Genomic DNA, 24,961 nt, shown 5'->3' with positions numbered 1-24,961 from the left:
AAAAACCCACGCCGGTGTCTTTCCCTGCCAGCTAGCAACATTCAAGGAGAGCAAACAAGATGTCATGCAGGAGAAAGCGCATCCCTGCGAAAGCCGAGGGAAAGGCAGATGCGCAGCTCCCAGCAGCACTGGTACCAGCATCAGCACGCGGACGCTGTCTCTGGAGCTGGGGCAGTCAGCCACCTTTGTCAGAGGCATTTCCTACCCGGGCCTCCCGAGCCGGAGATCCGGCAGCTCACCTAAGCCATGTCAAACGATACACCATTTGTTTGCTTTGTACGGGTATTAAGGCTTAGCCTTCCTCAAGCTATTACTTTATATTTTTTCCCCTCAGTGCCTACATGGCTGTTAACCCCTGTATTGACATGCTTCTGTGAGACCTGCAAGGAAAAGCTCCATGAGGAAGAAGGGCATGACTCAAAGTTACGCTTGCCCAGCTGGTAGAGGTGCTGAGGGGTGCCACCAAGGCTCGGCCCAGCACCATCAGCTCTCACTGATGAACCCTTTCCTGCTCAGCCGTGAAACTCGGGGTGTGGCGTTCATTGCTCCCACCTCCCAAAGTCTGACAGCTTTTTGTACGGCCCTTCACCTGTGTTCTTTGGGAACAAAGTGGGAACTATCCTGATTTCAGAGGAGAAGGTGAAGCAGACAGTGAGTCACATCCACAATTACTGGTCCCTTACGCCGCTGCCAGCGGCAAGGCAAGCTGTGCTCCACGCCGAGCAGGACCTGGCGTAAGACTGGGCTCTGGGTTACTCAGAGCTGGAGTCTGACTGCTCCTGAATCACTGTACCGTGATTCTCCGGCACCTCCACCCCAGCCAGCAAAGCACCCGGGCTCTGCCCTCCTCTCAGGAGCATCACCTTAAAAAAAAAAAAAAAAAAAAAATCTATAATATCTATGTGTATATATAAAGAAAAACTGTGCTGGACAGCAAAAAGTGACAGTCTATAAAGGATCATGCCCTCAACAAGACTTTGGCGAGTGGCACGGCCAGTGTCAGCGCAGGCAGAATGGCGCTGGCGTGATGAATGAGCAAGGGAGCACGTGGAAAGGAGATGAGGAGAGACAAGCAGGCTAATAGAAGACGACAGATTTCTAGTAAGATTGCGATAAGCCTCTTTAAACTTCCCTAAAGGATGAGCCAGCTGGCAAGGCCATCCTAGGAGGTGGTGGAACCCAACTAACAGCCTCACAAAAAGCCGCCAGCTGACCCCTTTCACACATCCCGCAGCTCTGTGAGCAAGGAGGGCTGGACTCTCCTGCGCCGGCGCTCACCTGCCGTTCCAGCCTTCCTTGCAGAGAAGCCGCCAGCCCTGAATGATTTTCCACAAGCAGTGAGGTCGGGCTGAGCATTAGTGCCGGCCGAGCACACTGTCCTGCTCCCTCCGGCCCCAACTAGCCATACTGCATGTTTCGTAGCCCACACCAGAGCTAATCCTGACCCACACCCCCAGCATTGGGCCAGGAAGCTTCACCTCCTTCCTAAATTTGGGATCCCTGGCAGAGCCAGCTCCTCCAAAACCATTACACCCCGGTGAGCAGATTCACCCACTGAGAAGGAAGAGGAGAGGGCTATCCACAGGGGAGAGCAAGCTTGAAACGTTAAGATTTTCATTTTTAAAAATTTTTTAAAGGGATGGTACCTTCCAAACCTGCCGAAGGCGGAGCGGATACCACGCACAGGTATTTCTAACACAGTTTACTATGCCCCCCTTTCCAGTGCCTCCACAAAACCCCATAAGTATCTGAAACTGGAGGTATCACCTGGCGCAGCTGAGGGTTTTGGAGTGAAGAACAACAGCAGCCAGTTTGATATCAAGCAAGTTTTTCTTCTTAGGCCAATTAGCCAGTGATATAATCTGCCCACTAAGGTCGCTGAATCATCATTTAGCAGTTTCAAAGGAGACAAGATGAACCGCAGGCCAAGTTTCCCCCTCCAGCTCAATGAGTGATCCAAGACGCAGTTAATGATAGTGGCTCATGAGTATCTGCTAGAGGATTTGAGAGGGCAATTTATGGCCCAAAAAGAGACTGACCTCCTTCACACCAAAGAAGCGAAGCCTGTGAAGATGCAGGACCTGATTTTGGGATCTTAATTCACAAGCATTAAACATCCGAGAGCTGCCAGACTTGAGTCAGACAGGGGTCAGAGCAAAAAGGGACCCAAAAACAGGTGAAGGAAGGTCACACTAAAATCCCACTTCGTCACCAGCGGGCAAGAGACCTTTTTAAGGCTGGGAATAAGAAAGGAGTCACATCCCTAGAAGACTCCTAGCACAAACCTTGCATTTTTGTGAGTTTATATAAGACAAAAAATGAGACATCCCCTCATCCACAAAAGCTTCATTATTTGTCAACCTCAGGCTGTAACCAGTAAACACTGGTTGATGTTTTTCTTCTTACTGGATGTAATGTGCCTAGAGGCAACAGGCATTTTATAAATTATTAAACCAAGGGAAAATAAGGTTCCAACAAAGTGGCTGCAGAAGCACCAAGGAGCCAGTACAATTGGTACCAGCGCACTCACACAAAGCCATTTTTCCTGCAACGCCGGACTCAACAACAAGACATTGTTAGAAACAGGCAGCCTGGACACGTGGTCTCGGTGGCAAAAAGACGACGCGCTATCTCAGCGTTTCATCGCATCCACCACAGTTATCTGAAGTTCAACACTCGAAACATAGTTTTTCCTATTAAATAGTCACTTATGTTCTCCAGTCAGAAGGAAAATAAGCACTTTTTTTTAAAAAATCTCACGAGAGATCTCAGGACATGAAGCAAAACCCACAAAAATAATGCAATAAGAGTATTTTCAATGTCATCTGTAGGTTTTGGTCCAACCTATAGTGTAGAGTTAAACAGGGAAGGGAAAAACATAAATGAAAAAGTATTCTTCACATTCAGGATTTAACACATTACATCTCTCATAACAAATATGATCCCTCATCAGACTAAATTCAGTAGTAGCCAGAAAAATCCCTTCTGCTTTCTGCCCTAACAGCCCTCAGCCCTTCCACCTGTGAAAAGCACCCGAGAGTGGCCGGGCTCAGGACACCTGGCCAGGGCTGGGTGAAGGTGACAGCACGGGCAGCCCAGGCACCCGCTGCTCCCCCCGTTCCTGAGCATTCGTTAGAAGCGCAGGAGGACGCAGAGATGGGTTTGGTTTTTTATTTTTCCCCCAAGTTTGTGAGCCCTCTGCTTTCCTTTTGCACTTTCTCTGCTAGTCCACTGTAACTGGAAGCATCCTCCTCCTCCTCGAGCAGTTACCACAGCGCAGAAAAGATCTTTTCACGATAAGGAAGCAAAGATATGAACACAAATCACTGGCTTGCCAACAGGGTCAGCCAAAAGCATCTCTGCCACCACTGACACCCCACAGCCCAGAGAAGGGGCTGAAGTTGGGGCTGAAGTTCGCCGGGTCCACCAGCACCCAAAGGAGACTCTCACTGAGAAAGACCTTCGCCGCCTCACGCGGGGACCAGCGCTCGCAATCCTGGTGCCATTTCGGGAATTACGGTTCCTTATGTTTCTGCTGCCCCCCGTACGTTTCTTCCACAGCCCAATCACACCGACTGGGAGAGGGTTTCCAAGCGCAATACGCAAAACCCAGCCACGAACAAACGCAAGGAATTCTCCACCCAAGCGTCCCGGGTTTTGCGCGACGACCCCACGGCACGAACGCGGGTTTAACCACTCACGCCAGTGACCCAGTGCAGTAAGAACTGCCTCGAAGGACGGGGGAACTGCACCCTCACCATCACGCGTGTCCGGGACCCGGCTGGGCGGAGGGACCCGCGGGTGCTTGGTGCTACCGGGAAAGGCACCGGACCCCGTTACTGGAGTGGCTCCGACCGGCCCGGTCTGGGACCGCACTGGGCTGGAGTCACCGAAACTCCGCGGCGCGACTGCAGCCGCTGCCCCAGCCGCAGCGGGGACCCCCCCCCTGCTGCGGGCCCGCGGAGAGCTCCGCGGCCCGGGGGGGACACCCACCCAGAAAGCGCGAAGCCCCGGGCATCCCCCTCAGCCGCTGCCCGAGTCGGCCCCGCTCCCCGTCCCGCACCTCCAGCCCCGCACTCACCCGCGGCAGCTCCGCGCGGCGCAGCGGGCCCGGCCCCCGCGCTCCCGGCAGCCAGCGGCGCCGCGCAACCCCGGCCCCCGCCCGCCGGCTGCGGCTCCGCCCCGGGGGGCGGTACCGCGCAGGGGGGCGGGGGGCGGGCGCGGCCGCGGAGGGGGCGCGGAGCGGCCGGGCCGGCAGGTGGAGGGTGCAGAGCGGGGGCGGGGGGGGGCAGCCTCCGCGGAGCCCCCGGCTGCCCGCATGACGGCAGAGGGGTGTAACTAGAATAAATAAGGAAATTAAAAAAAATACTAAAAATAATAAAAAATGTCTTCAAGTGTTGGTGGCAGCCCTGACTTCTGGCCGGGCACAAGATGGGAGCTGCTGTGCTGAGGTGGGGAGGGCTGGGGAGGATATCCGGGTGAGAAACAGGGTTTTGCCCCTTTTTTGGCATAAATAGCCCAGCCCGGCAGCAGGCTCCTGTTTGCCACAGAGCAAGTGGACGCTAGGGACTGGGTCCCGGAGCGTTTGTTAGGAGAAACTAAAAGCCACCCCAACGTTCACTCAGGTTTTTAAAACACAGTGACTGATGCTGAAAACAAATGCCGTTCCCGGAGTATGGCTCATGCCCACTTCACAGACGGACAAGGAGAGGCAGATAAGAGTCTTTGCCAGGAGCCAAAACCCGTCGCCAGTGCTGGGACAGAAGCCAAGAAGCCTCCTGGGCCAGGGAGCGGCACCCGGGAGCCCACGCTCAACCCGGCACGGGCTGGGAGCGGAGCAGAGAGGATTCCTCACGCTGCCGTCAGATATTCTGTCTGGGATGGGTTGCCTTTTCCAGGGTGAAATAGGTGTGGGAAGGTTTGGAGGATTAATCACCATGGGCCCCATTTCTCCTTGGGGAAGGGCCTCCGCCAGGACCGAACAGATGGATGAGGGGAAAAAAACCCTGGAAAACGAAGCTGATGAGAAGCAAGTACATCCATGTCCTCCTCCTCACTGGATCCGTAGAAGTGTAGGTGCGGTATGGGAGGAATGGGAAAAGTTTTAGCCAAGTTAAAGCTTAGCTACAGATCTGGGACTGGACTCCTCACCAGCCAGAGACCTTGGCAGCCCTGGGTGGAGGAGGCTTCATGTGGCATGAGTCCGGCTGCCAGAGCTTTAGCCCAGAGCGCTGGAGAGCCGAGCAACTTTGGACTGGTCTCTGAAGTCCGTAATTCGGTCTGTTTATATCAAACGTGTTGTAAGCACAGCTGCTTTCTGAGGCACGTATGGTAGTGATGGGGGGAGTCACATAAATAAACTGGCTCCGTGCCAGACCAGTGAGTCAGCATAAAGAGCTGAAATACTTCTTAACAGTCAGAGGATCAAAAAAAAAAAAAAAGAAAGAAAAAAGAGACTAATTTTCTATTCCAATTTGGGTATGAGCGTTGCGATTGGGGAGATAAGGCCAGCTACCACGGCAGCAGGCCCTTGCGATGCCCAGAGCCCAGGAGTGGAGGAGGTGAAGATCCCCAGGGCAGAGGGAGGTGAGCACGGCAGACAGAGCCCGCAGGCATCTGCATCATCCTCGTTTTTTCTGGCAAATCAAAGCTCTCGGTTCAATTGCCAGTATGAAGATTTGGGGCTAGAATGGAAATACAGTTTGTTTGTTTTCTAATGCAGTCAAAAATGACTGCATCAAGTTTTCTTTTTTGTACAAATTAAAAATATTACAAAGATTTAGGTTTAAAAAAAAAAAGCTATTTCGAAAGTGAAGTTTCTTGAAAAGCACTGCTAAAACATCTGGCATTTTCAGAGACCCAGTTCCTGACATTTCCTTCCCCATCCAGTGTTCAATCCAATTTTACAGCTAGTTTTGGTCCCTCAAATTCCTTTCTTTAGCAAGCTCACTATTCGCTGGAAAGACTTCACCTGGCTGTGAGAACAGGATTTTTCTCTTGTGCTCTTATAACAAATACATTTCTCAGCAGTCAGACTAGATGCTGCCAATCAATTGAGTCTTCTGGATTAAAAAAAAAACAGGTAGGGAGCTGCAGTGATTGAAGGTCACTGAGCCCATCCCGTAACTCGGACACAGAGACAGAGCCGCCAGTCTTGGGCTGTGCTGGGAGCTGAAAAATGTACAAGTGAGGGGACAGCAAAAATCAGGTCCCTGTTCTGCAGGCGTACAGCACACGTGTGCTTGTGATTGCTGCTTCGTCGTACACTCGCGTGGTGACAGCTTGTCAAAACAAGCCAGCCGAGCGTGGGTAGGCTGCAGCCGGAGCCGAGCGCCGTGGGAAGGTGCTGCCCCATTTTTCCTCTCTCCTCTTCCATTTACACTTCCACCTCTGCCGTTTGAATTCCCTGGCAAAGCTTTCTTTTCATGAGCTTTCAAGGTCTCCTGGTGTATTTTATTCCGGCTAAGAGCCACTGTCACTAAGAAGCGAGCAGGTAGACCATGTCCGTGGTTAAACCCATGGCGAACGAGCACGAGCCTCTGCAAAGCAGAGGAGCAGCCCACATCCCAGCACCTGCGCGGCACAGCACTGCTGGGCAACACTTGGAAGGGCTGGGGAGAAGAAACAAGCCATGAGGCAAGAAGTGAAGGTGGAAGTTGGTCGCAGTCGGTGAACTTGAGCTGCTTTGAGCACTGGGGCTGGCCCAGCAAAGCCAGCTGGGGAGGCATGGAGAGCACTGGGAAGGTGAGGGAGATGAGGGTGGGAGGGATGGAGATGGGGAAACAGAAGGAAATGGCCCATCTCGCCGTCTTAATGGTGAGAGCAAGAGGTTTTGAATAGACATACTGGGCGGAAATGAGTGGTGGCAGGGGAGAAGCAACTCAGTGTGGGGTGTGGGTTGTCTCGGAGGAAGCAACGAGGGACAAGAAAAGGAAATGATGCTCAAACCAGGGGGTTGCCAGTGGTGAAACACTGTCTTAGAGAAAGATACATGAGCAAAACCACTGTGTCAGTTATTCTCTGAAAAAAAAAACAAAAACAAACAACCAGCGAGCAAACAAACAGCAGATCCAAGGGCTTGGAAAGAGCTGAAGCCATGGGAAGGCTCTCCAATGTCTTACAGAAGGGCACATGGAGTAACCAGGGGCTGACTGAAAAAGTACAGGAAGAAAAATCAGTAAGAGAAGAGAGGACACAGGACACCAAGGCAAAGCTGAAAGTGGTAGCAGAAATGTGGGACTAATGAAGAGATAGATGGGTAGAGCTGGGGTATTCGCGCTGATTTCAGTGAAGGCCATGAGAGGAAATCAATGATCAGACAAAGAATAAACCAGGAGGCAAAAAGAGAGTGTGCACAGATCTGGCTCCAAGGCAGAGCCTTGCCTTGTTAGCAAGGCAGGTAAGCAGTTTTAACTCACAGGATGCTCAACCACCAAGTAGTTCAGCTTTTCACAACCAATCCTATTCCTCAGGCAACCCTCACCCCCACCTACATTAAAAGCAGCTGGAGACTAACTTTACACAGCATGTCACCTGAAGAAATTCTTAAGATTGTGGGATGTTCCAATGCCTTGGACAAAATTTCAGTAACTGATACAAGTGCTGTAGCAAGAGAAATCAAAAGTAATTTGTCTTTCATACTTGAGCATGAAAGCAGTAAAAACCAGCTTTGTGAAGGCTGGCAGGAGGGCCCCCAACCTCGGGGACCGTTGCTCCATTGCGCTAGGAAAGCCTGCGCCAAACCGGGCACGAGCCAGTGAACTGGCACAACGACTTCCCAACGGCCCAACGAGTCGTCCAAGCGCATCCTCACTGCTGCAGAGAAACTAAGGCTTGGGACGGCACCAACGGCAGTTTGTACCGTGTAAATATACCCAAAGAAGAAAAAGACATTAATTGATCAACCCCTGTATTTGTACAGCTCATCCTTATCAAAGGCTGGCGCTCATTCCTCCTCTTTTCTGCAGGCACAAAGGCCAACTCTGTGCAAGCAACGCGCCCAGTGCCAGCTCCAGCAGCAGTGACCCAGAGCAACGCCGCAGCGTTGGCATCCACGGCTTTCCCAGAAGAAAGGCCGTTTGCAAACACAGAAGCCAGGAACAGTTTTGGAGAGTAAAGCTCTCCAAATGCACAAAGGGCCAGGACCCTGTTGTCCTATGGAAGATTTCGTGCCTTGACAGGAGAGAAGTATTACAGACTGGTGGGCACAGCTTCGCAGCTCGCAAGGTTACCGGTTAAAATCCCCGTGGTCAGGAGCTGGCCCCCTGCCCGGTGCCCAGCGTGGAACCGCGCTCCTGTTGTGAACAGCGTGCTCCTCCTCCTCCGCCTTCGGCCGAAGGAACGGGCACCTCTCGCCCCACTTCTCCACCGGGCCCTGTGCCCACATCTTTCACCAGGGGCACGTCCAGCGCCCTCACATCGGGGGAGCAAGCCCATAGGGTTGCTTGGCGTGAAGTCCTACAGGGGTTTGCTTTTGGGACGGGTTAGAGAGAAGGGGTGGTACTTCGGTGGTGGTTTCCTCCTCCCAACTCCGCACAGCCGCTGTGGTGACAAGCCGGAGTTACCCCGCAGCGGAGCAGAGCCCACCGGCGCAGCGGTGGACCTTCAGCAGCAGTGGCTTTAATCTTACTATTAATCCCCACATCTTCTCTAACGCTTAAAGTCCTCTGCTGTGGCTGCCCTCTTGCTGCAGCGAAGTGGAGAAACGTGTGGGGTAGGTGCCATCTCCACCCGTTTCTGCGGGAAGACCACCTGGACAGCACAGCATTTCTGTTCTGCTGCGGTTCAGGGGCAGAGAGCCTTTTACGTTATCGTGGCTCTGCACCTCGTTCCCTTCCTCTAATCCTCAGGACTGCAGTTAATGCCTGGTCCCGACCTTCTTCACAGCAGGCTGGGAAGATTAATTAGGAAGATTGTCTCAAGGTGCAAACTTTGCATCTGGATGGAAATTTTGAAGGTCAGAAATAAGCTGATTTAACCCCGTGTCTCTGTGCCTGTGAGAAGCTTTGAGGGGAAGACATTTTAAGGGCTAAATACATCTTACAGCCAGGACATAAAAGCGTGGCACACTCCTAGTACTGCACAAGCTCATTGGACTGGCTTACTAGCAATAGATGCTGTCTTAGGGAGTTTAAAAGTGACAGCAGCTGATGAGGAGGGGAACCTCAAAAAACAGCCTCCAGAAGGACTTTGAATTAGAGGCAAGACCCTCTGGCATTTCTGAGCAGCCCTAGGGTCAGTGTTGAAGGCCTTCAGAAAGAAAAGATCACGTTAAGCAAAGCAAGATGCTCCTAAAACACCTTGGTGCTGGACTTTACTGAGGGATGGTTTAGCTTTTAGATAAAACAATGCTCTTTTGTTTACAGCCATGTCTACCCTTGACTGAAATAATCCATTCTTCCTGACAGTGTCCTTGAATTTCTCAGTTTCTCGCCTTGAATAAACCATCCAGCCTATAATTCACTTTGTGGAACAGGGGTGATTCCTTCACCTATATTTCACAAAGCTGATAGAAATTTGGACAATAATTGCCACACTCCCGTTCTCCAGCCTGCGGGCTACACCTGGAGAAAACAGAGACTTCCACAGAAACCCAGAGAGCAACACTGATTTTGAAAGCAAATGTCACTTTTGCAGATGGTTGTGGTGGTTAGAGGGAAGGTCAGAGCCCTACCAGAGGAGAAACACGACATATGCTACCCAGTTATGACATACTGGTCCCATTAAAGGGTCTTCCACCTTCTATTGGACACCCATTGATTGGCAATTAAGTCAAATATCTCCTGTGCACTGCACTTGAAACTCATCAGTGCTTTGTCATCATCTGTGAGCTTTCTCCCCAGTTTAAGCAAATATTGTACAATAATCTGATTTCCACTAAGTGCACAGAACATGTAGCCATAAAATCCTCTGTGGTATTCAGGTATTTGACAAGCTGAAGTGTTTAAGGGTGTGCCTGGCATTTCTGTTGAGATATACAACTGTTTAATGTGTTTTTTAATCCAGTCTCAGAGGGAAACTTGGCCTCAGAGCCTTTTGGAACAAAGAAACTGCAAATAGGTTTCCTGAATCATAACTCCAAGCCCTTGGCTTGGGCAGGCGCTTGCACCGTGTAACCCTTGAGATGAAGCAGCCGTGCTGCGTCTTGCAGCCAGCTCAGTCCTGTAGAATGGTTTGGGTGGGAAGGGACCTTCAAAGCCCATCCAGTCCAACCCCCCTGCCAGGAGCAGGGACATCTCCAACCGGATCAGGTTGCTCAGAGCCCTGGCCAACCTGGCCTGGAATGTTTCCAGGGATGGGGCATCCACCGCCTCTCTGGGCAACCTGGGCCAGTGCTCCACCACCCTTAGGGTAAAAAGAATTTTCCTGATGTCCAGTCTGAATCTACCTCCTTCTATTTTACAACCATTACCCCTCATCCTTTCACAGCAGGCCCTGCTGAAGAGTTTCTCCCCATCTTTCCTGTAGCCCCCTTTAGGCGCTGGAAGGCTGCTCTAAGGTCTCCCCGGAGCCTTCTCTTCTCCAGGCTGAACGTCAGTGTACCAGACAGCTTTACCTGGCTGGGCTGGCTGCAGAGATGCTCTGAGTTCATCAGGTCTTGACCATCTGTGAAGCAAAAGAGCACAAGGGGACTCTTAATGCTGGAGCTGCTGCTCAGAGCCCTGGGCAGCACACTCGCCCGCCCCGTCGGGAAATGGAGATCTTGACAGTTCATGAATCTTTAACGATGCTGCTCAGCAGAGTACACATTTGATAGCTGAAGGCATAAAAGCCTCACCAACAGCAGGAGTGTTAGAAACCTTTGTGCATCTTTCAGGGCCAGATCTGGTTTCTACGGTTAATGAAAGTCCTCCTGTTAGAGTTAGCAGGACTGGACCCAGCGCCTGAGCAGCCACACGCAAGGAAAGCTACAGCTGGGACGTGCAGCTGTGAGACTCACGGGCCGGGTTGTAGGGATTTAAACATGGATATTCCATGTTTAGGGCTTTCTCCTCCGTAAGTGGGGTGGCTTTACCGGTCAAGTGCCCTGACAGCACTGTTACTGTACAGAGACAAGAGACTTTGCAGCAGCGCTCAGATAACCGGGGTTATATTGTCAACGGCATCACAGCCTGGCCCGTCACACACATCCAGTGTTTCCAAATGAGGACACAATGCCTTTAGTCTTGGAATCCATAAATGAACATGTAAATAATCAGCAATTTAGAACAGCGAGAGCTGAGCAACACCAACAGACACATCACAGGCACCAGAAGCTCAGCTCTTTATCTAAGTTACTTAACATCAGAAATACGGACTCAGGGGTGAGGTATCCAGCCTTGACTGTGTATTCCATGTTACACAACTCACACAGCACTAAAAGTAATGCCAGCATTTCTTTTCCCCCGCCCCGAGGCTATGGAGACCTGGTTTAATGATGTATCACAACAACCCGCCTGAGGAGAACACACACGGAACAAGCCCTGCGCGTGAACGGTTATGGGAACGCACAAGTCACCCCCGCCACGAGCTTGGGTTTTATTTTGCAGCATCCCAGACTTTTCCCAGTTTTACTGAGCTTTTAGAAAAGCAGATGAATGTGTTCTCCTTCTTAGGGCCTTCACCAGTCAGCCTGGGCATGACTCTGCATCTATTGCAGGTCAAGATTTTTCTAAAATCTTTCATAGGTATTCCAGTTAATTAACTTGGTTACAGAATAAATGAAAGACCATCTTTCCATTGCCATCCTAATGAGTAAACAAAAATCAAGATGACAGCTGTAACAAGAAAAGTGCTGATGACAATGTACACTGTGCTACAGCAGCTGCAATGAGAAAAATTGTTTCTAATCAATATTAATTGGAAGTTTCCTGCTTTGAGAGCTTGCATGCTTGTTAAGTGTCCGGTTCCCAGTTGTACCAGTTAGTCTAATAACAGACATACTGTCCTATAGAGTTCATCTTTCTAACTGGTTGATGTAAGGATGAACTTACAGGAAAAATAAATTCTAAGGAGCCATTGTGAGTTGGCTGTAGGGATGAGAACTCACACCAGCAGGGATGGAGCTGTTGGAACGGAGCCCTTGCCGCTTGCATTGCAGAAACATCTGCAGCATAAGCACCTATTCCAGTCTGAAAGCGTCAGAGGTGTTGACTCGTTAGCAAGGACGTGAGCAGAGAGCTCCCACCCTGCCCAGGTTGCCAGGAAAACAGAAGCGTGGAAGGGAAGATGTCATTATGGAAATGTAAAAGGACATTGGGTCAAGTTATTGCAAAGCACGAGACACTTCTACATTTTGATAACTGCTTAGCATTTAATTTCTCTCTCTCTTTTTTTTTTTTTTTTAAATCCCACCCACAGGCAAAGGAACAAAGCCCTGATTTTTTAAAATAAGTCCTGCCTTGAACACGCCGTGCCGGATCCCAGCACGTAATGGTGTAGCCACTCGGTGCCGATTACCAGCAGAACTTGGATTGGGGACCTGAGGCACCAAACTCACCCCAAAGGGAAGGGGCCGGCCAGCAGCAGCGCCTGGTTGCCCCCAGTGCTCTGCAAGCAGAACTGTTAAGTTATTCCCAAGGAGCACTCGCACTGGTTAAAGTGGGAGTCTTCTGGTCTGCCTTGTGCCAGCAGACATCCAGCTTTGCCAGTTTGGGACGAAGGCTTTCAAAAAAACAGCCACTGAAGCCTCCAGATGTGGTGGATTAACCTGCTCAGCTCTGCCTCAGAAGCCCCTACTCAGCATTTCAGGATGCGAAATAACATAACACAAAATGCTATAGCTAAGCTTCTTTGGTAAGGTCTTAAATTTTCTTGGTGATGGTATTTTAGGGGCGTATGGAGGGGGAGGCATCAGTGAAGTCACCAGAAATACAGATTTATATCAAGTCTCACAGCTGTGGAGAGTATTCTCAGTAAAAATTATTTTCTTGGCTGTGCCTTAAATCACACTCCAAGAAATAATTGTGATACCTGGACTACAGCAGTCTGATGTTAAAATATTGGTACCTTGTATCAAGGAGATATTCCTGTCTCTGATCATGAAACAGTGAAAAAAAAAATCTGAAATAAAGCAAGAAGAAATAAGGCTTCCAAAAGCAATAAATATCAGTTTAAGTCTGCTCCCGTGGACATCAACAGAAGCCTTCTCCCATTATCAAACTGGGCACTTACAAATCCCCTAGCGATGCCCAGTCCTGAAATATCAACTCTGCTGAGGCAAGGGGCAAAATCTTGCCTTTTACTCTGTGTGGTAGGCTTTAAATCCTCGGAGGACTTAAAACTTAATTTAGAGACAACCAAGAGTGCTTGAAATGACACTGGACAGGCAGGAGACCGGCCCGGCCTGGGGGGCTGCAGGAACAGAACAGCAAATTGGCAGAAACCCCAGATGAAGACGAATTGGAGGTGAGTACCTGGCTGGCCCCAGGCTTGCCCTGGGTCACAGCCTTGTTTGTCCTCTGACCATCTCAGCTGGGTGCTACAGGAAGCCTTAGTCTGCTGTGAACTTTAAAATGACCAAAGAGACTTCTGTTCAGGGCTCTGCCTGCTCTGGCATTGCACTCAACATAATGAAGCCTCAGCAGCATTAACCCCTGAAGAACTCAGCCAACACCTTTGCACCTCTTCTCCACTGAGAGAGCCATCCACTTCCTCTCCTTAAAGTCCAACCAGCTCATGCCTTCCACGATGCGCCAAGGTGGCCATCAAATCAGATTTGTGAGTCTCATCAGAAACGCCCGTGATCAGACACATCACACCCAGAACACAGGGCACCACTAGCAGAAAAATAACTGGAATGGTTCACTCGTGTCCTGTTCACTGTGCCTTCTTCATAGAATCTTAAGGTTGGAAGAGACCTCCAAGATCATCAAGTCCAACCATCAACCCAACCCCACCATGTCCACTAAACCATGTCCTGGAGTGCCACATCTACACTTTCTTTGAACACCTCCGGGGATGGTGACTCCACCACTTCCCTGGGCAGCCTGTTCCAGTGCCTGGCTACTCTTGCAGTAACGAATTTTTTTCCCTAATATCCAATCTAAGCCTCCCCTGATGCAACTTGAGGCCATTTCCTCTTGTCCTATCACTTGTTAATCAGGAGAAGAGACCTGACCCACAACTTTCAGGCAGTTGTAGAGAGGATGAGGTCTCCCCTCAGCCTCCTCTTCTCCAGACTAAACAAACCCAGTTCCCTCAGCTGCTTCTCATCAGACTTGTGCTCCAGACCCCTCACCAGCTTTGTTGCCCTTCTCTGGACACACTCCAGCACCTCAACATCTTTCTTGTACTGAGAGGCTCAAAACTGCACACAGTATTTGAGGTGGGGCCTCACCAGTGCCGAGTACAGGGGCACGATCACTTCCCTACTCCTGCTGGCCACGCTGTTCCTGATACAAGCCAGGATGCTGTTGGCCTTCTGGGCCACCTGGACACACTGCTGGCTCAAGTTCAACTGACTGCCTACCAGCACCCCCAGGTCCATGCGTTCATGCAAGATGACAGTCCCTTCCCAGCCGGCAGCAGCGGTGGCCAGCACAGCCGCTGCCAGGCTGTGGCTCAGCGAGTCCCCGGCAGAACTGGCAGGACCACAAAGGGAAGTGCTCAGGTCACAGGCACACCTGACTGAACTTGTTCAACCTGAACGCTCTGCTTCAGCTTGAGCCTTAACATACCCACGCCGCCACCGCTCGCAGCTGGGTCCCCGACCTCCTGGCACTGCTTGGCACCGAGCCCGCGAGGAGCAGGCACTGGTTTCACCGGCGCGTTCAGCAGCGCTGCCGAAGCTGTGGTAACAGAGATTAACAGAAAGACTAATTCCCTATGGGGCCACCAGGCCGTTGTCCGCACTGTGGCAGACATGTCAAAGCGCAAGTGGAGAAAGCAAAGCTACAGCAGCTCTCTGGCTTGGTTTTTTTTCCTTCCTCTTAATTATCCTTAATCACCTCCAGCGTTCAGCCTGGTCACGCACAGCTATGGCCACAGCGTGGGAGGGCTTCCAGGGGTGAAGGTTAATGGCCTCAGGAGCAGGAGAAGCCAAGCACCACATTATGTACTATTTTCAGACCATGGAGATGTAGGGAAGCAGCCACTTGCTCTGATGCTGATGAGACCCTTCCCTTGAGAGCTCTTCTCTGAGGAGCTGTAGTAGGAAACCCTGTCCGACAGTCACTGCTGAGCCTTCTCTCAATTCAGTTGGTGGCTTAGGTCTGTCCGCAGCTTGCCTTCTTCTTGTTTTCTGTCTGGAAACACAGATCTTCTACCTAGAGTGAAGGGAACAGAGGGACTCTGCCACCATTCAGGGTTTCTGCAAGCAGCTCTGCGCAGTAGGAGACAGACGCCAGAGGCCCTTGCCCAGCAAAAGCACCATCGCGAGCAGCCACCCATCCCTCAAAGCCGAAGCCAAGCAAGGGTCTGAGCCAGGGGTGTAACAGGAGTTACAGTACTGCCTGCGAGCGCCTGGGGTGGGACGTCACTGGAGTCACCCCAGTACAGGAGGGAAAACAAGTGACAGAGAGGACCAGTACCTGTTTTGGATGAGGCAGGCTGTTTCCTACCTCTCCAGCAGCGCCCATCAGCAAATACAAATCAACAGACCCAGTTTCTGAAATTACGTGGTTTGGAATAAAACCCCTGTGAGATAAAGCTGCAAGTCTCATCTGGACACCCCCATGCTCATTTTCCATGCTGCAGCTGGGCAGAATTGCTTCTATTCGGCGACGCTAGAGATGCTCCAATCAAAGGTGCCATGTAATTGCTGTGGTAATGTGAAGCACGGTGGAGGTGGCGAACGGCTCATGCTGCCTGATTTAGCGGCAGGTGATTAGTTAAGTTGCAGGTTCGTTTTTTTTTTTTTTTCCCCCTCCTTCTTTCCCTCTTCTGCGAAAAATTCAATTTGCCTCAAGGCAGCTGATACTGACCTAATCCCTCAGCAGCCCAGCCCTGACCTGCTGCAAATTCCCACCTCTATCAAGAGCACAGACCCACATTCCTCTCCCTGACAACACAACAGCCCCCGGATCCGCTTACCTTCAGGCCCTGCTTAAAAACCTGGGCTGCAAAACACGTTATATAATCATGAAACAAAAGTCAAAGCCGCGTGAGCCAGCAGGTGAAAATGCTCTGATGCATTGTGCTTGGTTGGCAAGCCCTGAAAAGCGTCGTTAAATATTTCCTATAGCTCTTTCTGTAAAGGCTGACAGTTCTTCCTTCTCCCTTCTCTGCTAGGGTCTTAAATCCTCTCTGCTCAGCAAACATTATTTTTCTTTTGTCCTGCTAGTGCGAAAATTCACATCTCTGTTTCTCGCTCTTCCTCCCTTCCCAGTACGCCTAATTGACCGTTATTGCTAATAACCTTAGCAGGGATCTGGGAGGGCTCCTTAGTACCACAGTACTCCTGGGGAACGGGCTCTGGCAGCGCCCACAGGCAGAAAGAAGCCCTCATTTCTTCTTCCAGCCTTGCAGAAACAGATAGCTTGAGGTATACTCTCCTCCCTCAGATGTTTCCTTAAACATTCAGATGTTTAAGGAAATAATGTGAAGGTCAGATTCTGAAGCACAAGTTGTTTCAACACCCTCTTGATGATGCCCTGCTCAGCCTTGTGTTCTGCCAAGGCTGGAACATGAGTGTGATGGTGGCCTTTTCCTGCGCAGAGGTGGGCAAGTGGGTGTCAGCGTGCAGCCACGTAAAAGGAAAAAGCACAGACGTATTTATGTTGCACTAAAAATTTGGGATGATGGCTAAGAGCTCGGAAGCGAAGCAGCGATGTGCAGACAAGGCTACAGCACGTTGTATCGGAGCGCGGACGAAGCGTGCTCCAGCCGCGTAACTGCTCCTGCTGATGTCATTTGTGCTGAGTTCCCACCAGGAGAAGATAAACCCTCCCAGGCTCAAGCACCCGGCAGCAGCAGATGTGCTGTACAGAAGATAAAGGGACGGGGTACCATCGCTGGGATTGCGAACCCCGTGGGTTTACCGGGGCGTTGCAGGGACGGGCAGTGCCGGCTGCATGGTGTGCTTCCCCTGCGGGCAGGGCAGCTGGCGCAGGGGAGCTCCCTGGTTTGTACAAGCGCAATAGGACGAGGGGTAATGGTTGTAAAATAGAAGGAGGTAGATTCAGACTGGACATCAGGAAATTTTTTTTTTACACTGAGGGTGGCGGAACACTGTCCCAGGTTGCCCAGAGAGGCAGTGGATGCCCCATCCCTGGAAACATTCCAGGCCAGGTTGGATGAGGCTCTGAGCAACCTGATCTGGTTGGAGATGTCCCTGCTCCTTGCAGGGAGTTGGACTGGGTGGGCTTTGAAGGTCCCTTCCCACCCAAACCCTTCTGTGATTCTATGCAATTACAAAGAGGTACCAATGCACCTTTCCAGAGCATCCCTGATTTAGACGGCCACACCAGCGCGCGTGACGCTGGTGTGCAGGCACTTGGAGGTGGGTGAAAATGCCTCCCTGCACTCGGGCTCCCAGGTTTCCCAAGCCTTGGCTGAGATGGTGCCCATGCATCAGCTACCAGCACCTCTGAAAAGAACACGCCGAGGGGATGGCACAACAGCAGGGTCATTTCTACTTCCCTACAAGTTTTCTGCTTGCCAAAGTGGCTAGTAAATGCAGCTTAGGCAGAAATAAGAGAGAGTAGAAAAAAACTAAGCATGTCTTCGGCAGAGCTCTGCCAATGGAAGGCTTTTCATTCCGTGTTTTCCAGGAAATGGTGCTGGGAGGAGGAAAAGGGACAACTTGAGAAAACCCCGCTGCTCCCCCCGCACCTCGTCTGCAGCCGGGGAAGAGGGATGCTGCCAACACAAAACAAGGTTCCCCGGGATTCTCTCTCCACATCTCAAGCAAGGCATTTTGCATTTTATATCCTTCTTCAATCTAATGGCTTAAAATTATTTTTCCAAAAGCTAAATTACTTCAAAAAAAATCTTTCCATTTAGTCATTTGAGGAAACTCTCTTTTCTCTGGAGAAATTATTCTATCTTTATGTTGAGTATGGAAGAAATTAAATATGATCGTATTAATTATGGTTCCTCATTTAACATAAAACTATAATCAAATGATTTAAATGTCTAAGCAGTTGTGGTAGCAGTACTAAGAAATTGTGACATTAAAGGCTTGCACTTAAGTTAAAAATGTTTAAATTATACATCTCGGGAGAAACTGATGCTACATTTAGAGAGCTACAACCTTTTTATTTTCAAGTAGAAAGATGAAGGAGCAAAACACTTTCACGAGACACATGCTTTTGCTTTAATTTTGAGAAAGTCCTTAGGATGCCTATGAAACAAAACTAGCCCCCCCCCCCCCCAATTTAAACCATGGTGCCTTCTTTAAAAAGGAAGGGGAAGCCTGCTTGAGCATCTTCTGACAAAGCCCATGAAGCAAAAATATGCTGAGGCCACGAAGTCTGCAAAGCCGGAGCAAAGGAAATTGTCATTTCTGGCAGGACCCGGCTCGCTGGGTTTCTACCAGCTTGGTGGGGAACTTCTGGTGCCTGTGGCTCCAGAGTCAGCCTCAGGTTTGAGGGCTGATTTCCTGAGCCAGAAAACCCTGGAGCATTTCTGTCTGCATTTCAGGAAAAGACTTCCTTCAATTCAGGAGCTGGAGCTGCCCGAACACCCTGCTAGAAGGAAGAAAAAGAGGAAGCCGTCAGTATAGCTGCTCAGAACAAGTCATGGGGGGTTCCTTCTGTGGGAAACACCAAACTGCTATTTTTGGGTTCAAAATCAGCACAGTGGGGTTTGGGGGGGTATTTTGTTGTTGTTCTCTCAGTCTCCACTTCTTGCAGAATAGAGACGTTCACACGTGAACCAGCGCCGCGTCCCACATGGCTCTGTGTAGCTCGGTCCCCCTGCTGCCGGGCCGCGCCGTGGGGCGTTGGGGAGTACCTGAAAGTCAAAGGTCTCCTTGGAATGGTGACCATCTACTGAAACCTTCCCCACAAAGCCTGGAGCTTGAGATAAAACCCCTCTTCATGAGCCCCTCATCCCAGATTGCAAGAATCTACTTTGATACCGGCTAAAATCAATTGTTTGGGACTGCTGGCTCCTGTGATTGAAGTGACGACTGCTTGTAAAAGCCGCCGTCCCCAGCTCGACAAATTAAGGACTCGTTTGCCATCTCTGTGTACAGCACACAGCACAACCAGTGCTTATACATATTTCAGATCCCAGCGTGTAAAATCACGGAGTAGGCTGAAGGTGTTGTAACATCACAAAGCGCATTCTGGGTTGGGTAAACACACTCAAGGGGCTGATGGCTCCCGGGAATCGTCGTCTTTGGTGCCAGGGGAATCCGTCTTGTTGTGAAAAAATAGTATTCAGTGGGATTTTTAAAATGCATTCAAGAGAAAGGGCTCAGGGGTAGGGTAAATATGAATTGTCTCCTCCAAGTTTGCATCATTATAAAATTTGTTTTCATTCAATACCCAGACAAAGGGATCTGGGCAGTGAGGGGCAGAAACAAAGCCTCCTGCAAACAGCAGTTATCGCTGTTAAGGTACGGACGTGTAAGTTTTACAGCACGTTGGGAAGCCAAGCCCTCAGGAGCTGAGGAATCATCCCTTCCAGCCTCAATTCAGCCCCTGACAAGAGGGGTTGGTGGAGCGGCTGGTGCACCCCCAGGACAACGGGGACAGGAGGCCTGAGCGGAGCTCCCCTGGGTCACGCATGCTGGGCATCTCCCAGCTCTTCCAGGCATGAACCTGCACAGCCTGAACCCAAGACAAGAATCCTGCAACCTCCTCATTCTTCTCTTGCTAGGAAAACATGACAAATTCTCATAAATGCCAGATTCTCTTTGTATCTTCTCCACCCGCTGGCAGTGCAGCACCATCAGCTGCTCCCGCGTGGGCAAGAGCTATTGACCATCTCTACTGCTGACGTGGGACGCTGCTGTGGCCAAGGAGGGCAGATGCTGGGCCGAAGTCATCAACTTGGGGGCAGTCTGCAATAGGACGTGACTCATTTGTCTTCCCCAGGTGATGGAGAGATCCATCGCTGCATGGTGTCACCACGGCAGGGCACCAGCCCTTCTTCCTGGGCTGGAGTGCGCCTGCGGGCAGCCGGGCTCAACTCTTCCCATTCCCAGGCCAGAGGACACTCCTGGGGCTGAATATCAAAGCCCTGCTGCGAACAATGTCAGCCAAAGTGCATAAACAAAGCCCAAAGACAGGTCACAGCAGTTCCCACAACAAGAAGTCACCAGCGGTTTACAAAGGATAAAAGCAAAAATAAAAAAAAAAAATTAGCCCCCAGTTCCTTCCATCTGCACCACCCCTGAGCCAGTGTCCATCACTGTGAAATCAAAGCCTTCCTCTCCATTGTTTCCTCAGTAGCCAGACAGCCCGTGGCCCTCCGCTGCCGCGGAGCTGGCCGAAAGCAGCCCGGGGCCCCACCCGACAGGACCCAGGGCTCTCGGTGCACCTGTCCCGCGCAGCTGCGGCGCAGCCCCTCTCCCAGTGCAGGAGGCAGAGCCGGGCTCACTGGCCAAACCTCTGTGTTCGCGTGCCTCCCCGGCTACACAGCATTAACCAGCTGGGACTATTGACAGCCTTCCTGCTTCACACGCACGCCGCTCTTGCTCCACGCCAGCCCTATGCTTGCCCTCCTCCCTCAGCATCTCCTGGAGGTCACTACCAGGACCAGGCTGGAAGAACCTTTGATCCAATGCCACTTTATGTTTGAGGGTAAATTAACAACGAAGCCTGGAACAAAACTATTTGACTTGACAACCTTTACATTCCCTTCTCTATACGGAGAGTTTGGCCAGATTGCCACGACCAGTAAAAGCTGAAGTGCCAACAGCCCAGGAGCTGTGCCGGTGCCCCTTTCTGAATTTGCAAGAGTACAAATCTCCTCTGCTTCACCCATGACACCAGGAGCTCGCTGCAACGTGGCCTCCATCCACAGCAATGCTTACAACAAGGCCCAAGCAGAAAGTAGCTATTGAACAAGGAACTGAAAACCCTGTTCACCATTAAAAGCAAGGTTTGCCGTGCAAGGACTATCTTTTGGGGAGATTTCTATCCTAAATGGGGCTTTTCATGAGAAATCCACTTAGTATTCCTCTAAAATTCCAGGAGGGTGAAATCCCCCACTCCATCTCATTAAGGATGAAGGAATGCCAGGTATGTGGCAGGAATCTGGGGTGAGAGGAGGAGTGGGGTTTATTTTAACCAAGCTGTAGTGTGAGGGGAAAAAAAAGTAGTGATCTAAGGGTGAGGATTTGAAACGCATTTCCCAGTGCTGAGAAGCGATGCCAGCCAGGAGCATCATGCTAATGCACGTTTAACCCAAGGGACACAAAACTAAGTTTAAAGATGACAAAAAAAAAAAAAAACCCTAAACCTGCCACATTCGGAAATCAGAGGTGCTTTTCCTAGCACTAGACAAGCTATGCAAGGTGTTATGCAAGAAGCTTACTAATAGCTCAAACCCAGTGCGAGCGGATGGCACCTACCTTGCGACAACCTTCCTCGTGCCCTGTGAAAATCCACGATGGAATCCCAGGGCACGGCATTGCGGTGCACCTAGGAGAACAGCTTGGGGCCTTTTTAAGGCATTTTGCCTCTGGAGCGCTGACAACATATTCGTTGATGGCTTCTAGATTAGGTGGATTTTTGTAAGCATAGCAGATGAAATGCTGGAAGGCAGCTCAAGGTGAGAAGAGTGACGGGGAGGCCACCCCTGAGGAGCAGGCACCCAAGTGCCCCAGGGGACTTCTGGTCATTCTAACAGTGACACAAGTTATTTCTAAAATTGTGTGGAGGAGCCCTGTGAAAGTCCCTGTTAGCCCTCAACGCAGAGCAGGAAGACCAGTTTCTTATTTGGACACAGCTGGGCTGCCAGTCAAACACAAACAAGTGTCAGAGAGGCAGGCTATTTTTTCTTATTTATTCCCATTCTCCTCCGAAGAGAGCGACAACACCCCGAAGAACAAAATCACATCAAAATCTCTAGTGGAAACATAAGACTAGACAAAGATGTTTGCACAAACTCAAACGTGCCTCCCAACAAGCCTCAGGCACAGCAGCAAGTGGCCAGCCTCCCGTGCTTGTACGGGACAGTTTTCCCACTGGGCACACAGAGCTGAGGGTGCTGCAGGAAGGGGTGCACAAACAGGGTGATGGTTTAGAGAGCAGAGGAGGAAAATCAGCCTCAGCTGCAGCCAGCAGCCTCCCACCCCTCCTGAGCATCAGGGCACTCAAAGTGCCTACACAGCAGCCCCTGTGCCAGCTCCATGTGCCCCTGCAGCAGCTACGAGGCTTTTGGGGCTGCAGGTCACCATCACCGCTCAAAACTTCTTCCACCCAGAGGTCCACCACGCACCCTTGCCCTTCACCTATGGGGGGTACCCAACGCGTTGTGGTCTTCCTGCTGTCCAATACTTTATCATCCACCACATTCCCAAGTCGGTCAAACATGAGGAGCTTAGACACTTTCCAAAGGCATCTCTCCTCTGGAATTTGTTTCACCTAGGTTCAACAAAGCCACGCTTTTTCCTTGCACGTTGTAAAGCTCATTTCTCCAGCCAGACCTGCCAAGAGCAGTGCCCCAAGCTTCCCCAGAAGCTTCCTCTTGATGTTAACTGCCTGACGATGGCTACTGGAAATGCAGGAACTGGGATGCTTTCATGGAGTCTCACTGGCAACATAAAAGATGCTTTACCCATCGGCACAGCACAGTTACTTCCCAAAAGATAGATGGGAGAAGCTGCTTCGTACTTCACCTCAGTCCTGAAACAAATAAAAAGCTATAAAAATACTGTCCTGTTTCAAACTAGGAAATTTCAAGAGCATGAAAGCTTCTGAGTCAGACCATAAATCCAGCTTGCTTCATATCCTAACTGACAGCAGTCAATAGCAATTGCTTAAGAATAAAAGCATACCTGCATGGAGCGGTTCTTACCATACACGCTTCTTCCAGCTCCAGGCAGTGAGTGGTTTGAAGACCTCCCACTTGGACCTCTGTGCATTAAGGAGCTGTTCTCCATGATTTTATTTTACCTCCCTCCTTCCCCACAAACCCCTTTCCAGCCTTCCCATCACCCTTACTGCCTTCTACAGTAATTCAGTGCTGTGTGAAAGCACCTGCTAGCAACATTCTCGGGTCAGCTTTGCTGTTACGGATGCTGAGGCACAAAACTGAGGTCAGAGCAAACAGACCTGGCTTGTCATGAGTAAACAGAGATGAAAATGGATTCAGGTCTCCTGACTCTCAATGCAGTACTCTCATCACAGTCTCTGCTGCCTTAGGAAATGGAAGCCAAGCCCTCTGCTCAAAAAGAGGAAGAAAAGATCCCTAAGGATGTAAAAAAAAGCCAAATACAATTGAAAAGAAAACAAACCAACAAACAAAACCTTTAAACTACAGTACTTTGCACCCTAAGAGGTAGGACTGGGCTCCTGTCATGAACAAGGAGGGGAAAAGGTGCTTGTCAACAACTCTATTTCAGGCCAAGATGGACAGGGCTCTGAGCAACCTGATCTGGTTGGAGATGTCCCTGCTCCTTGCAGGGCGCTTGGACTGGATGGGTTTAACGGTCCCTTCCCACCCAAACCATCCTGTGATTCTAAATATAGGAAACCAAGCACCTGAAGAGAGGGAGCAAAAGTAGCCTGGAAAATTCTTGGCAAATGATGCCAGGAGTTTGAGCCACTTAAAACTGAGAAGCTTTGTTGAAGGGGATGCTGAGGGACCAGCTCTGTATCTGCACAAAGCAGTGGGCGTGAGCAACGGGAATCGGCACAGCTGCTCTGTGCCTGACGTATCGAACTGGGGTGGAAATCCCACCATATGACTCTGCGGATAATGTTAAATCCATTACAGCATTCTCCCCTCCCCTGCTCATCCCACACAAGCTTCAAAACTTCTGGCTTATGACTGGCTGCTAGAGGATCATTGCAGGCTGTCTCTGGAGGGATAATCCTAAATTTTAAGTGACAGTTCATGGGCATCTTCTCTTTCTTCTGAACTGCTGTCTTACACAGCACATTAAGTATTTCAGAGATTAATAACTGGAGCAAAGAGTTCTAATCTCTGTGTCCTAGCGGAGATTTAGTAAAGAACAGTTAGTGTTTGAAGTTGCTATGGCACAGGAAATGTAAGAAGCCTTGAAGACCAAAAGCAAGGCTCGCAGGCAGCAAAAACGGAAATCTGGGACATGAAACACGTGATCTGTGTTTAGTCTCCAGGGCTTCGCACTGACGTGGTATTTCCACTCGGAGCAGGTCTTAGGGACCCTGTGAAAGGTGGAACCCAGTTCGAGCTCTCTTTTAGATTAAATAGACCAAGCTCACCACGCCTGTTAAACTGCAACTTGTACTTTTGTATTCTCTGACCTGAATTAGGTGATAACTGAATTGTATAATAAGGTTACAGGTTGCTTTGAACTTTGTATACTGAGGGTCAACTGGGAACCACTTGACCATCTCTGAACTGGCAATTGCACCTTGTCAGCTTGCAGGACACCCGCCAGGATAAACACACTACAGGATTTGAGGCTGCCTGCACAGCAGCTTGCTCAACAGCAGCCCTGTCTCTTGGCAAAGGCCCTCACAGTGCAGCAGTTCCGCCTACTGCTCCTCACACAACCAGAAGCCCCATGAAAAAGGAGCCAAGGAGGCACCTTACTGGCCTGCCCCACTCTGAGGTGGCATAAGCCAATGCACAGAAGAAATATTCCAAGCCCCTTGTGGGTTTGGTGAGCCCTGTGCCAGTTATATGTAGAACAACCAAATTATGTACACGGGCATGAGAAAACCTTGCCACAAGTGTCACAGTGGTGGAGCTCCACAAGAACTCCAACCAACGCCACCGTCAAAAATAACGCCGTTGTGTCCTCCTGCCCTCAGCACCATGCACTCCTTCCATTTTTCTCCTGCGAGCACCCATGCCCACATAGCACCACAGCAAATTGTGTGGGGGAACTGAATTTAAACTGGTAGAATGAATCCCATTTTGCAATGTTTGCGCT

At 50.4% G+C, this 24,961-nt stretch overlaps 1 protein-coding gene across 2 annotated transcripts in view; it reads right to left on the bottom strand.

Moving 5' to 3' along the window:
* The window catches only part of PPP1R16B (protein phosphatase 1 regulatory subunit 16B), a 61,581-nt gene extending 57,461 nt beyond the window's left edge, over window positions 1-4,120 (bottom strand). Inside the window, exon 1 of one of the 2 annotated variants that reach the window (XM_086760896.1) lies at window positions 4,082-4,120. The gene's annotated coding sequence lies outside the window, so the exon portion shown is untranslated. The remainder of the gene's footprint in view (window positions 1-4,081) is intronic. The other variant, XM_086760899.1, reaches the window with a different exon arrangement.
* Between the last annotated feature and the right edge of the window lie 20,841 nt (window positions 4,121-24,961).

The sequence above is a fragment of the Chlamydotis macqueenii genome, chromosome 16 (assembly GCF_036417535.1).
Source record: "Chlamydotis macqueenii isolate bChlMac1 chromosome 16, bChlMac1.mat, whole genome shotgun sequence".
Classification (NCBI taxonomy): Eukaryota; Metazoa; Chordata; class Aves; order Otidiformes; family Otididae; genus Chlamydotis; species Chlamydotis macqueenii.
Note: the sequence above shows the minus strand (reverse complement) of the source record. Positions and strands in the feature narration are given on the sequence as shown.